Source organism: Geotrypetes seraphini, chromosome 4, assembly GCF_902459505.1.
Source record: "Geotrypetes seraphini chromosome 4, aGeoSer1.1, whole genome shotgun sequence".
NCBI lineage: Eukaryota > Metazoa > Chordata > Amphibia > Gymnophiona > Dermophiidae > Geotrypetes > Geotrypetes seraphini.
The window spans coordinates 294,197,416-294,212,875 of NC_047087.1; the positions used below are offsets into that span (position 1 = coordinate 294,197,416).

General features: G+C 44.5%; 1 protein-coding gene across 2 annotated transcripts in view; it reads right to left on the minus strand.

Moving 5' to 3' along the window:
- The window catches only part of ARL3 (ADP ribosylation factor like GTPase 3), a 93,434-nt gene that overhangs the window by 18,734 nt on the left and 59,240 nt on the right, over window positions 1–15,460 (minus strand). The gene's annotated exons all lie outside the window — the stretch shown is intronic.

Consider the following 15,460-nt stretch of genomic DNA (forward strand, 5'->3'; position numbering starts at 1 on the left):
ACAAGAACAGCTTAAATTTAGCAGTAATTTAAGAACTGCATTTTCAATAGAATAATCTCTAAAAGCAATGCACAATAGAATCTCAGTTATCCAGCACCCACGGGGATTGGTGGATACTGGATAACTGTTTTTCTGGTTGAGAGTCTGTTAGAAACCTTGTCTCACACACTCTCAATTCCCTCCCCACCCCCGCACTGAAGCACCAGTGTGGCAGCAGTCCTGAGCCGCAAAGCCCTCCTCCCTCAAGCTCCGAAGTGGCAGAAACAAGCAGCGGTCTTGAGCCGCAAACCCCCTCGTTCCCTCCCTCCCTCCCTCTCTTAAGTCCTTATCCAAAGCGCAGCAGAAGGCAGCTTCAAAACAGGCTGCTCGTAGTCAGCCCTGGCAGGGCCTTTCCTCTGATGCGTCAGAAGTGATGTGTCAAAGACAAAGCCCTGCTGGAGCTGACCGCAAGCAGTTTGTGCCTACTGCTAACCGCTGCGCTTCGGGTAAGGATGAGAGAGAGGGAATGAGGGAGCGAAGGATTTCATATACCACTTTCTGTGATTACAATCAAAGAGGTTGGAAAGATTAGATTCTTACCTCGGTAATCTTTTTTAATCCTGAACCTTCAGGTAGTCAACCCCTTCTTGTGAGAATTCTTGTAGAGAGCCTTATTAGCATTCTTTTTCTCCACCTCCCATCCCGCTGGGCTAGCCTCCAATTCCTCAGTTTGTACCAAAGCCCTGGAAGGTCAGCCCTGAAAGGAAAAAGTATAGGGAAGGGTACGGGGATACTCCCTGAGAGACCTGTCTGTTCTGCTCATATTATTAACATATAGCATATGAATCAAAAACTTAACCATTTGCAAACATAAGAAGGTAAAAACAACCAAATCATCAACCTGAGTGCAATCTGCACTAAGAGTGTGTGGGAGATTCTACAGATACCCCCTAGATTCTTCAACGCAGCAGTTGCGTTCTCTATCCTTGTTAAAGCTGGATAAAGGCAAAAAACAAGATATCAGATTCCCTAGGACATTCAAGGCAGTAAGCAGGCAAATAAATATTTGAGAAGGCAGACTTCAGGAATAAAGTATCTGTCTACTAGAAAGAAGACTACCAAGGTAAGAATCTAATCTTTCCTTCTAGTGCGACAGACAGTTTATTCCTGAACCTTCAGGACATATCAAAGCAATCCCCAGAGTCTAGAGCAGGGCAGATGAGCCTGCTGACAGTATGGATAATCCGAATGCGGAGTCCATTTTGACTACTAGATCCATCCTGTAAAACTTTGTGAATGTATAGAGAGGACCTTGTGGCTGCTCTGCAGATTTCTTCCAGAGACAGTGTTAAAAATATTGCTCATGAGGAATCCATGCTTCTAGTGGACTGCCTTTACGGATATAGGAGGACACTTTCCAATTCCAATATATGCTGAAGGAATGGCCCCATGGATGCATCTTGAAATGGTTAGTTTTGAGGCTGGGCAGCCTGCATGGGCAGCCCCCGCCAGTACAAAAAGATGATACTACAGATGAAATTTATTCATAACTACTACGTACTGAAGTAATACCCTGCGCATATCCAATAAATTCAGCACCTTATCATTCTTCCTCAATCCCAAAGGAGTGAAGGCAGGCAGTTGCACTTCTTGATTGATATGAAAGTGAGAAACCACTTTCGGTAAGAAAGATAGAACTGTGTGCAAGACCACACCTGAAACCGAAATTCTGAGAAAGGAATCTCTGCATGACAATCGCCTGCAGTTCCGACACTCGTCAGACTGAGGTAATCACCACCAAAAACACTGTTTCGATTGTAAGGTCCATCAAAGAAGCTTGCTCTAAAGGTTCATAGGGTGCTCTAGCTAGCGCTCATAGGACCAGATTAAGACTCCAAGCCAGAGAAAAGACTGTCGCACTGAGGACAGACACACAAAGCGCCCTTCAAACACTGGCCACATCTAGGTGTGTGGCTACGGTGCTCTTATTAAACTTAGGCCCAAAACACAACACAAGAGCCCCAAAATTTGAATTTTCAGGTTCCCACCACTAGGCCTTTTTCCAGCCCTTCCAGCAGGAAGGAAAGCACCACAGATATCAGCGCCAAGTTTGGGTCCTCACTCCTCTGAGTACACCACGCTTGGAAATGCTTCCAGGCTTTCACAAATGTGACTAGTTGCTTTCTTTATACATTTTAGAAAGGTGGACACCACTTCTGAATAGCTTTTGCACATAGCACTGCGTACTCAACAGCCTGCCATAAGACCTAAGTGTTCTGGATCCTGAAAGGCAAATGGACCCTGCATGAGCAGTCTTGAAATGACATGGAAGGCTGAGACCTTAGTCCCTTTGCAGATGGACCATGTCTGCATACCACAGGCACTTTGGCCAATCTGGTGCTACTAAAATCACTAGCCCTGGGCCACAAAGAGAAGACATAAAGAAGTCCTGCCATTGGCCAAGCCTGCACCAGGGCATTCAAGCCTTCGTTCCTGGTTTTTATCTAAGACTAAAGAACCAAATCGCCTTCCTGTTGGCTGCCGATGCCATCATAACAAATGTCAGGCATACCACCGACTAACAATGCAGGTAACGACTTCCTAAGACAGTGACCACTCCCTGCAATCTAGTCTTCCGGCTGAGGAAATTCACTTGCACATTGTCCACTCCTGCTACATGTGCTTCCAAGAGCATCAAGAGATGGGCCTCCGCCCATTGAACTAGCATATGGTTTTCCAAGCATACAGTAGCACTCTTGGTGCCCCCCTGGCAACTGACAGGCTTCCACCACTGCATTGTCCAAGAAAATTCATACCACTCTGCAGTGCTCTCCCAAACAACTGAAATGCCAGGCAGATGTCATGAAGTTCCAAGCAGTTGATCAATCACTGGTCACCTTTCACAATGTGCACACCAGCTGTATAGGCTGGCATCTGTCAAGACCACCCATGCGGAGATGTGATCACCCATGTGGAAATGTCAAGAGGAACCTCTCCAATTAGACCACCAGGCTAGACTGCAATATGTTTCCGCTGATCAAGGCAGCTGCTGCTGGAACGCATCCGTCTGCAGGTATCAGCAGGACAGGAACGCATTCTAGAGTGGATGCAAATGTAGCCTTGTCCAAGGGACTACGTCTATGGTCGCAACCATTGATCCCAGAACCTACAAATAATGCCAGGCTGTCAGAGCTGTCTCACTCCGAAACTCCCATATCTGATGCAGAAACGTTTCTCTGTGGGCTTCTGGGCGGAGCACCTCGTTCTCCCTTGTGTTGAACTAGACTTCTAGATACTCCAAGATCTGTGTCAGCTCCAGGTTATTTTTCCAAAAGTTGACCACCCAACCCAGCTTCTGCAGCAGCTGAATCACTCTTTAAACAGCCAGCCTGCCTTCATATTCAGACTGGGCTCTTATTAACCATTTGTCCAGGTATGGATGTACTTGAAAGCACAGTCACTTACTGTTAACAGGTGTTATCCTAGGACAAGCAGGCAGCATATTCTCACATGTGGATGACGTCATCCATGGAGCCCCGGCATGGACAGTGAAAAAGTGCACTGGCACTTTAGAATTCAAAGCTCTAATATTGACTGCAACGCGCATGCACGAGTGCCTTCCCTCCTGATGCTAGCTCACAAGGTCGTTGGTTTTTCGTTTTTTCACGGAGTAAAGAAGACGTATCTCTTATTTCTCAATCGAGTTGCCTTCCTGTTAAATTTTTTAATAAACTTTTCTGTTCCAATCTAATCCAAACTTTGGTTTATATACCAAGTCATCCCTACTAGTGGGCTCGACTCGGTTAACAAAATGTTAATAAAAGTATCCAAGATTAAAATTGGCGGATTTAAGGTAATCTGGAAATATTGGATGATTGGAGGCATATGCACTTTAGATGATGATATTTCTGATGGTAAGCTGCTTAATTTTTCACAATTGAAATGCAAACTTGGTCTTAATAAAACACAAAATGGTTGCAGTTGAAGCAGGCCATTCAGGAAGGGTTCCTTGAATGGAAAAATTTGGAGGTTCAAAATAGCTTGCTGGTCTTATGTTTTCAGGTAGACTTCCTGGGTCACCAGGCCGCTCAGTGGTATAAATTAATATCTGGATTTTTGAATAAGAAACCAAAAAATGGTCTGCGTGACATTTGGAGCATTGAGATAAAGCATCAAATTACTGCAACTCAATGGCCCGAATTTGGTTTTGGAGGTTGAGATGTACAATGTCTGCATCTATGAGACAAACATGGTTTTTCTTATTACATAGAGTATTTTGGACCCCAGTCCGTTTGCATAGAGTAGATAGTTCTAAATCTAATAGATGTTGGCATTGTCATCTGGAAGTTGGGACGTTAGATCATTTACTATGCTATTTTCCTTTGATACTAAAATGCTGGAGATCGATTTGGGATCAGGTTAATAATTTATTAGAAAATCCAGTGGTACTATCATATGATACCATTTTATTTGGAACATCTATGAGGGCAAAAAGTCAAATTTTGGCAAAAAATAACAAACTTTTGTTTATAATGTCGGGAGTTGCTATGCAGCTTATTTTAAAGAATTGGAAAAATTGGGATAGATTAAATTATTCATTCTGGTGGGAATCCCTATGTTATATCTTTAAAATGGAAAAGTTTATGGCCATTCAGAAGGGTTATTATAAAAAATTTATGGAAGTTTGGGAACCATTAACTAAATATTGTACAGACTGATTTATTTGTATAAATTGGGGAAAACATGCACATTCGGGGAGGGAGATATGTTTTAGCATTTGTTAAGAAATATAGAAGTGTTAATTACAAGTATTTTTATGAGGTGTTTGTAAATTGGAAAGTGGGAGAAAATAAGTCTTGTCTTTATTCTATTATGTATATTGTGCTGTAATGATATTAATTTATGTAAATGCACCATCTTTTATGCACAACTGAAGTTTTAAAAATGAATAAAGAATATTAAAAAAAAAAAGTATACACGGAATTGGACAAAGAATCTCATTAACTATAATCATTAATTTAAAGAAGGAAAGTCAGTAATGGATTTCTGAAATAAGTAAGTCTTCAATGATTTACGGAAAAGTGGTAAATATGAGAGAAGTCTGACTGTAGAGGGAAGCTCATTCCAAATTTTTACGAATAAAAAGGAGAAGGATCGACAAAAATTCGTCATAGTTTTTATTCCCTTAACAGTAGGAAAGCCAAGTTTAGATTTCTGAGAATTCCTAAAGTTGGAGTTTTTGTGTGAGTTCAAAGAGACAGGAACCAACGGGATAAAGATCCCATACAGAATTTTAAATATAACAGTAGCACATTTAAACTGAATCCTCCAATAAACAGGAAGCCAGTGAAGGGATCTCAATAAGGGTGTACACGGTCATATTTGCCATAAATCAATTTGGCCGCCTTGTTTTGAATTAATTGTAGTCTTTACAAGTTACATTTACTTAAGCCAACATAAAGCGAGTTGCCATAATCTAACTGAGCTAAGATAATAGCCTGAACTAGAACTGTGAAATGTTGCTGAAAAAGAGATGGCAAACTTTTCTAAGTATCTTAAGACTGAAAAAAACATTTTTTGTTACATTATTAATTTGGGAAGATAAAGAAAGTGAGGAATCTAGAATAAAACCCAAAATTTTAGACAAAGATTCAATTTTCAGCAGATCTCCTGAAGTCAACGATACTGAGGTGGGCAACTGTATCTTTGTCCCAGGTCCTTTGGTTTTATTCAGTGTGTTATACACTTCTCTGAAGTATGCTGGTTTTTAAAAAATATGTTACATGTTGTGACCTCTAGACTATTTCTTGGACACCTCCTTTTTACCTCTCTTACTGATATTCATTCCTACTAACTTAATACAGTCACATCTTTTGTAAGACTCATTCATGTTTTGCACTTTTTCTATTTCTCATGAGAAGACTCAGAACTTCTCCTTGGTGGTACTGAAAGTCTGTAATCTTGATTCACCGTTTGAATAATTTTAAGTGACCTGGAGGTCTTTACTTAAAAAAAAAATGTTCTTGTTTGATGACCTTACCTTGCAAGGTCTATGGCACTGTGGCCAGTTCAAAGAGTTAGGCCATGGACTGGAAACGTTGCTCCAGCACATGGAAATGCAAGAACTTCCTGTGTTCTGGAAAAATGGGAAAGTGCAAATAGGCCTTCGTTAAATCTAGAAAGGTGAGAAATCCCCCTGGCACTACTGAAGCAATCAATTCAAGAAAGCATGGGATAGGCACGTGGAATCTCTTAGAGAAAGGAAGAGATAATGGTTACTGTGGATGGGCCAATTTGGTCTTTATCTGTCATCATGTTTCTATGTAATTACCAACCTCACCATCTTTATCTGGAAACAGGGTATTTACTGCCTTGAGGTCTTGAATCGGCCTCCAGTCTTCTGAGCCTCTCTTGGGCACTATGAAATATACCGAGTATCTGCTGAAGCCCGAGTCTTCCTCTAGTATGGGCTCTATGGCTTCCAGATTCAGCAACTTTTGCACTGTTGCTTGGAATTTGACTGCTTTTTCTGGCTTCCCAACCAGTAAGTCCAGAAAAAAAGTCTGAGAGGGGACAAAAGAATTTGAGCTTCTACCCTCTCCTGTATAATGTGCAGCAGCTAGCAGTCTGTAGTGATCTCCACACATGCTTCCCAATAGGCCAATAACCTCGCTCCAATGAAAACTGATGACTGACGGCTGACAGCTGACGGTGTCATGGGAGCTGTTGCAGAGCCAGATCCTGAAGATTGGGGGTGACTGGCCCCTCCAAATCTTTGTCTGAAACCTTGAAATGATCTGTGGCCCAAAGGCCCTCCCAAGAGCTGGCAATATTGTCTGGAGGTCCAAAATTACTACACCTTGACCCTCTATTGTTTGCTGTCTGGTAAGGACTTCAGCTTGCGATCCTGCACACTGATCATCCAGACCTTTCCCAAAGAGTAAATGTCCTTTAAATGGTAATTTACTCAAGGTCACCTTGGAGGAGGAATCCCCCACCCACTGTCTGATCCATAGCATCCTGTGGACAGAAATGGAATAAGCAGACATTTTGCTCCTGACTCTGAAAAGATCAAACAGAGCATCAGCTACATAATCAGCTCCAGACATTAGAAATTGGTAATTCCTCTCTGCCTTAGCCTCCGGATCATAAGACCAGAGTCCATCTTGCCCAGCGGTCCGCTCCCGCGGCGGCCCATCAAGCCTAATTGCCTGAACAGTGTCCCTGTCTAGTTTTGTAACTGCTTCTAATCCTCTAATCCTATCCCTATAACCTATCATGGCGCAACTAGGAGTGGCAAGCCCAGGAGACAAATGACAATGCTGCTGCTACTTTTAGACCTGAGGCTGCGGCTTCTAACAGTTTCTTATGCACAAAATCCAGCATGTTGTCCTGGCTGCCAATGGAGGCGCGCGTAAAGTTTAAATTTGTCTGCTTCTGCTTCAAAGCACTACACGGACTTGCCCCTAAATATATAACTGACCTTTTCGTCTTCTCAGCCAATAGACACAAGAGAAGCTCACATTCCAACTTCGTTTCCCCCCCCCCCCAGTGAGAGGTTGTAAACTGAAAAAACACCATGAACATCTTCTCTCGCACCAAGCAGCATCATGGGGTAAAGACCTAGAACAATTGCTTTCGCCCACTACTTATGAGGAATTTAGGAAACGTCTGAAAACACACCTATTCCTAAAGTATCTAGACAACTGATCCTCTCTTCTCTCTCCCCTCTATAGCGATTAACTTGTTCTATTGATCACTCTCTCCTCAAAAATGGATTTCCTGTCCTATTAACCCTCTTTCTTCCTCCCCTCTTAAAGTCAATCAATTTGTACCTTTGCTTAATCTTTGTAAACCGCATAGAACTTCACGGTATTGCGGTATATAAGCTGTTATTATTAATACCCCACCACCTTCACAGGGAAAGGAGTTAGGCTTAGTGACCTGCGCCACCAGGGAATCCATTTTCAGTGGAACAAAGAGCTGATTAAACTCAGCATCCATTGGATAGAGCTTTGCCATGACTTTGGCCACCCACAGGGACCCCTCTGGGACCTCCCAATGGTCTGTTAGCATTTTTGTAGTGTTTTGATAAGAGGGGAAACAGCTTTTGTGCTGCTCATAAGCAAACACTGTGTAGCAGAGGACTGCAGAGTCTCTATCTTTAATTCCTGGAGGGACTCCATGGTCACCTCCAAAAGCACTGAGGGCTTAACACAGCCTATGCACAGTTGGGTCCTCTCTGAGATCAAGGGCCTCCACCAGATCCAGATCTGGCCCCCTTAGAGATGAAGCAGCATCTCCTGCTACAAAGCACCCTGACTGGGACAGTAAAGGCATTCTTTGTCCCTGTCTTCCTAAGACTGGACCTCCCCGCCCTACACATGACACTGTTGCTAGGAAATTGTGCTTTTCAGGGGGGAAACCCCCAATGCCAGCATGGATGCGATCCCCAAGGGCTCCATGCAGGTCATATTGATGAATTCAGGGTGAAACCCCTGTCCAGGACGTCCAGACAGCCTCTGTAGGTACTCATGAGCTCCCTTCTGGGGTTTTACAACAATGGCATGTCTGCGCTTCGCCGAGGATGCACTTGCACTGTTCTCCAGCTTGAACCTGGACTTTTTACCTGGCCCTCTCAGTATCTGGGTACTAACACCCCCCAAGGGATTAGAGGAGGCTAAGCCAATGGTTCCTGCCCCCTGCCCCCACGTGCAGTGTGGCATGAGGGACATAGATGATCCTCAGATGGCCATCCAACACAAATCTGGCATGAAGCCAATGTATCCTGGCCTCAGAAGTCCATCACACCTGTTTTTGAGCAAAATCAAGGTGTTTTGAGGTAGAGAAAGGCTTTTAATTTAAATCAGGAAATTCAAGATGGCCACCGCAGCAACAATTTTAGCACAAAAAATGGTCCGGGGAGCTACACCGGGGTCCAAAAACTAGTGATTTGGGGATTTTAGAGGTGGAGGACCCTGGCTCTAAATTAAACTAAACTAAACCTTAAGTTTATATACCGCATCATCTCCACGGATGTTGTGGAGTTCGGCACAGTTTACAAGAACTTAAAATATAGGAAAAGAAGGAAAAAAAAGGTTTACATGAACTTATATATAGAAGAGAAGAGTAAGGGGGGATAGAATTACATTTTAGTGAAAAGCCAGGTTTTCAGTTGCTTGCGGAATAATTGGAGGGAGCCCAGGTTCCGCAGCGGGGTAGTAAGGTCGTTCCAAAGACCTGTGATTCTGAAGAGAAGGGATTTTCCCAGTTTGCCTGCATAGCGAATACCGTATAGAGAGGAGAAGGATAATTTATACCTTTGGGCGGATCTGGTAGAGTCAGGACTCGAGGAGTTATAAAATAGTGGGATTAAGGGAGGAAGGATGCCGTGAATGATCTTAAAAGCCAGGCAGGAGCATTTAAAATGGATTCTGGAAATCACTGGGAGCCAGTGAAGTTTGGCTAGGAGTGGGGAGACATGGTCAGACTTGCGTTTTGCAAAGATCAACTTGGCTGCAGTATTCTGGATTAGCTGGAGTCTTTGAAGACTTTTTTTTGATAGGCTTAAGTAGATGGCATTGCAGTAGTCTAATTTGGAGAGGATGATGGATTGGACAAGGAGGCGAAATGTTGTTGGCGAAAATATGATCTTACTTTCCTCAGCTCTAACCTTAGAACCCCCAAAAAACTGCTTAAAAATAAACCCCGATTTTGATTTTCAGGTTGTCAGCCTGCTACTTACTCAATGTGTCATGCTGTGTGCTGGGAGCTGCAAGTGCTGAAGCTGCAGACAGTTTAGAGAGAGAACTTCTGCCTCAATAACCCTGGAATCCATACTGCATGTCTCTTCAGACTGCCTTTCAGGCCCAACAAACCTCAACTTCCTCCGGACCTTGCACACGCAGACAATTGTGAAGGGGGGGGGTTAAGCAGTTGGCCCCGATCCTGAATAAAACACCATGGAGTCACTCAGCCTATGCTCAAGGGCGAGTTGTGCTCCCAAGGGATCGGCCATTGAGCTTCCGAACTGTTAGTGCAGGCTGTCCAAGTTGGTGTACTGCAAAGCAGTCTGCCCCTTGGAACCTTAGAATCTGCATTCACCTACAGCCAGAGATGCCCCAAGATTGGGCCCTCTGTAGCACCGAAAAAAACCTTGCAAATGGAGCAAAAAACAAATTTACTTTAAAAATAAACATGAGCAGAAAAGACAGACTCATGCCATCTCGCTTGTAGAGAGACAACTGAGGAATTGGAGGACAGCCCAGAGAGAAGGGAGGCGGAGTAAAATGGTGCTACTGAGGCTTTCTACAAGAATTCTCTTGAGAACGGGTTGGCTACCCAAAGGTTCGGGAATAAAGTGTCGATCGCACTTAATTTTGTGCCTGACGCAACTGAGAGTTAAGGGATTTGACCAAAGTCACAAGGAGTTGCAGTGGGAACCAAACCCAGTTCCCCTGATTCTCAGGACACTGCATCAGGCCACTCCTCCACCTATAGCAGCGTTTCCCAAGTCAGTTCTGGAGTACCCCCTTGCCAGTCAGGTTTTCAGGATATCCGCAACGAATATGCATGACTACACTGCCTCCATTACATTCAAATCTATCATGCATATTCATTGCGGATATACTGAAAACCTGACTGGTAAAGTGGTACTCTGGGACTGACTTGGGAAAACACTGTTCTAAAGCACTGATTTCAAAGGGTAGGATCAAGGACTACAAATGTCACTACTTGGAATGTAGATTTTAAAACCAGAAGCAGCCAAAAAATCCTCCTCTTGAAACTGGGTAACTTGACAGATCTGTAATACTTTGAATTTGGATTTTAATTCATTCTTGTTCAAGGCATGTTAAATTTATGTACAGCAGGTATTTTCTTGTCCCCAAAGAACTACAATCTAAGCTTGTACTTGATGCATTGCAGGTTTACGTGACTTGACCAAAATCACAAGGAATGTCAGTGAAATCTGAACCTTGACTTCCTTGGTTCTCGGTCCACTGCTTCATTATGCTACTCCTCAATAATAAGAATATGAATAATAATTACTGAACCTCGGTAAAATGCCCTGTCTGTAAGATGTGAAGATTAAGAAGAGAATTACTTGGCCCAAAGGCTCAGGTTAAACATCAGTTCTGCACATTCCTTTCTGCAGAGAGTCTTCTCTAGCACCAATGCAGCAACTTGTACTATGTACTGAATATATTCAAATCTAAGTTGATCCGAATATAAGTCAAGACCCACATTTTCCCCCAAAAGGAGGAAAATTAGTTGACTCGAATATAAGACAGGGACTTAATATTCAAGTGCCATGCCCTGCCAGGATCTGCCCCCAGCCCCCTTCCCTACCAGACTCTGCATCCAGCCCCCTTCCCTCCCTGCCCTGCAAAGCTCTGCACCCAGCTCCCTTCCAGCCCTGCCCTACCAGGCTATGCAGCCAGCCCCCCTCACTACTTGCCAGGCTCTGCACTTCACCCTGTCCCCCCTCCCTGCCAAGCTCTGCAACCTGTCCCACCTCCTCTTCCACCTCTTGTGGTCTAGAGGTAGGCCGGAACACGAGAGATCCCTCCCGTCTCCCGTCCCAGCCAATACAAATAATTTTTTTTAACCCCTTCCCCCTTCATACCTTTTCTGTTATCCCTGGTGGTCCAGCAGTGTATGGGCAGGACCGCGCTCCTGCCCCGCATATCTCCCTCTGGGCTCAGGGCTCACGGTGCACAGTCACGCAGGAGCAAGCTTCTCAAGCTCCTGCGTGGCCCTGCACCGCTTGCTGAATGGATGCCACCAGGTCCCGCAAGAACTGGCGGCAGCCATTCAAGGAGTGACGCAGGGCCGCGCAGGAGCTTGAGAAGCTTGCTCTTATGTACCTGGGTGCCATGAGCCCCGAGCCCGGAAGGTGGTGCGCAGGGCAGGAGCGCAGTCCTGCCAATACACCACTGAACCACTAGGGATAACAGAAAAGGTACGAAGTGGGATGGGGGGTAAAAAAATGATTAGTATCGGTCGGGCCGGGAGACAAGAGGGATCCCTCCTGTCCCGGCCTATCAGAGACCTGCATCAAGTCGGGGAGGGGGGTTGGGTGATGACCCGAATATAGGACAAGACCCCCATTTTGGGGCCATTTCTTTGGCTCAAAAATCTCATTCTATATTCGAGTATATACGGTACTTCTATTTATTTCAATGAAGTCATAATTGGCTGTATAGATTCCGGAACTTGGAGGCTTGGTGGATGGCTGCCTAGCAGTTGAGCTCCCTCTTCTGAACATCAATTATTAGACTTAAAGGTTTCACTAGTGGTCAGATCGGGAGCCCTTTCCAGCAGGGCACCTAGCATCATCTTCACCCCTCCCCCGTTCCAGCAAGGGAGAGAATTACAAGAGGAGCAGTGCTGACGGTGCTCGGTACCAACTGCCAGTTTCACTAGTGGCCAGATCGGGAGCCCTTTCCAGCAGGGCACCTATCATCATCTACACCCCTCCCCCGTTCCAGCAGGGGAGAGCCGACAGTTGAAAGCTGCAGTCTGACGCTCAAACCAACGGGGCTCCTTTTTGACTAACTCACCGCCCTCCCCCTCCTTGGCTTATCGAGATCCACTGGGGGCCAAATTTTATTACTGTCTTTACTCTTGTTTTAGCTCCATATTTTTTATTATTGTCCATGTTCTTGTTTTAGTTGCCTAAGTTTATTACTGTCTGTGCTTTTGTTCAGTGCCAAACTTTATTACTGCCAAAGGTTTCGCCTTTCTTCCCTACTATTGACTATGCACTCAGCCAGCCTAATTAAGTCCCCTGCCCCTTCCTTAGCTAACACTAATCCCCCCCTGCTGCAGACTTTCACACACCAATCATCCGGCCCTAACCCCACCATGAATCCTTTCTTCTGATTCCTTCTCTTCCTATTCTGCTCACCTCTCTATTCTTCCCTCTGTCTGATACCCCCCTCCCCCAACCTACTCGACCCACCAAACACCAATAATATTTGCCCTGGCCTCAGAATCCCCATGCTGATACGCACCAGAATTCCCCCTTTCAAGAAAAATCTCCGAAAAGTCAACCTAAACTCACTAAAGCCCCTGCCCCCAGCCAATCTTCCCAATGCTGTCTCTGACTCTCTCACCCCAGTCCCGACTCTTTATTGCAATGCCAGATCAGCATGCAATAAGACCCAAATCTTGAAGGACCTTCTAGATGAGTTTGACCCTGGATTCCTGTGCATCACGGAATCATGGATCGCCAAAGATGATCTTTTTACACAAAACCAACTCCTCCCCCATGGTTATCAAGGCCTCTTCTCCCCCAGATCCAACCAAAAAGGAGGCGGACTGGCACTGCTCTACAAATCTTTCTTTGACGTCCAGCTCCTCGAGAAGGGCACTCACGCCTCTCTAGAATATATGCTTGTCTCTGTCAATGATGAACTCCGCACTCACCCATTGGGCATCTTATTACTATACTGCCCACCCACCCTTTGGAACAACTCCTCCAATCTCATCTTTGAGGCTATAACAAACGCCTTTCTTAAATTTCAAAGACTACTGATTGTTGGTGATATTAATCTCCACCTTGATGACACCAACAGCAAGGACACGATCGAATTTAACAACTTCCTTACCTTTCTAGGTTTCCCCTCACCTACCTCTTCTCCAACCCAAGCAAAAGGACAAACACTAGACTTCACCACTTTCCTCGACCTTACTGCCTTCAAAACTTCAACCGATGACACCCGTTGGGAACAAGTCCCTTGGTCTGACCACTTCTTAGGGGCTACTTGCCTCCCCATTTTCATGTCACATCTTGAATCTCCATCCCATTCCTCCCATTCAATAACCTTCCGCAAGAAAATTTCGAGTAATTTTTTCTGGTCCAAATTTCTTAACCAACTCTCCTCCAATCCTAAGCCTACAGACTCTGAATCCTGCTGGTGCAATTGGATCTCCCTGTCCGAATCCATCTATCACTCCCTCGCTCCAATATCCACAAAAACCATCTCCTACCCCCGAAAGGCTCCTTGGTATCTACCGCTCTATAGAGAGCTGAAACAGAAATGTTGCACTTTGGAGCACAAATGGAAAAAATCTAAATCCCCTCAGATAGACAGGCCTGGAGGGTCAATATTAAATTTTACAATTCATTACTAAAAAAAGCCAGGAAGAATTTCTTCGGAGATAAAATCTCCAGATCCAACAACCAGATCAGTGCGTTGTTTAACATTTGGCGCTCCTTAACTACAAAAAAGGACCCATCCTTGCTTCCCTTGTCTCTATCAGCAGATGCCCTTGCAAAATTCTTCAATGAAAAGGTTACCACCCTAAGATGCTCCTTCCCGCCTACAGTCTTCTACAACTCCCTAATCTCTACTGACCTCAACCCTTCCCTACCTGTCTCCAATCCCATTCCAGCCGACAGATCCTGGACCGTTTTTGAGCTTGTTTCCGAATTGCAAGTCTCCAAACTCTGCCTCAAACTAAAAACTTGCAAATGTACCTTGGATCCTTTCCCCTCCTACCTATTCGAGAATATCTCTACACAGGCCATCGCTTCCCTCACCAAACATATAAACGCTGCTCTAACATCGGGCCTTTTCTCCTCCGAAATGAGACATATTGTACTAACCCCTCTACTGAAAAAGACCGACCTTGACCCCTCTATTCCCTCCAATTACCGTCCAATAGCAAATATCCCTCTGCTAACCAAGATGTTAGAATCCATCATATTCACTCAACTCTCATCCTACCTAGAAAGATTCTCTATTCTCCTACCCCACCAATTCGGCTTCAGACCCAACTTCAGCACCGAATCCCTATTAGCCTCACTAATCTCTAAGGTACAACAACTTCATTCTCGCAACAAATTCGCTGTACTTCTACAATTCGACCTCTCCGCAGATTTCGACGTCGTCCATCATGAAATCCTAATCTTCCAACTCTCTGAAATAGGCATAAGTTCCACAGTCCTAGACTGGTTCTCGAAATTCCTACGCTTACGCTCCTACACCATTAACATAAACGGTACCTCATCCCCTCCCTGGAAGCTGATATGTGGAGTTCCGCAAGGCTCACCCCTCTCTCCTATCCTTTTTAATATTTACATGTCCTCTTTGAAACTCCTTCATCTATCCCCCCTGGAAACTCTCTATACCTATGCTGACGATATCCTCATCCTCCTTGAGACCGACTCGAACCTCACTAACCTCACTGAGAACATATCCGCATGTATAATGAACCTTCAATCCTGGGCACATTCTGTACAAATGAAATTGAACGAGTCCAAAACAAAACTACTTTGGCTTGGCCCAATATTAGGTCATTTACCCATCTCCATCCCATTATCTTCCGGCTCCACTCTTCAGCTTGAGTTTTCAAGCAAAGTCCTTGGCATCATCATAGACTCCTCTCTCTCCTTCAATGAACACTTCAACTTCTTGGTAAAAAAATGTTTCTTTAGTCTTCATATGCTGAGGAAAGTGAGATCGTACTTTCA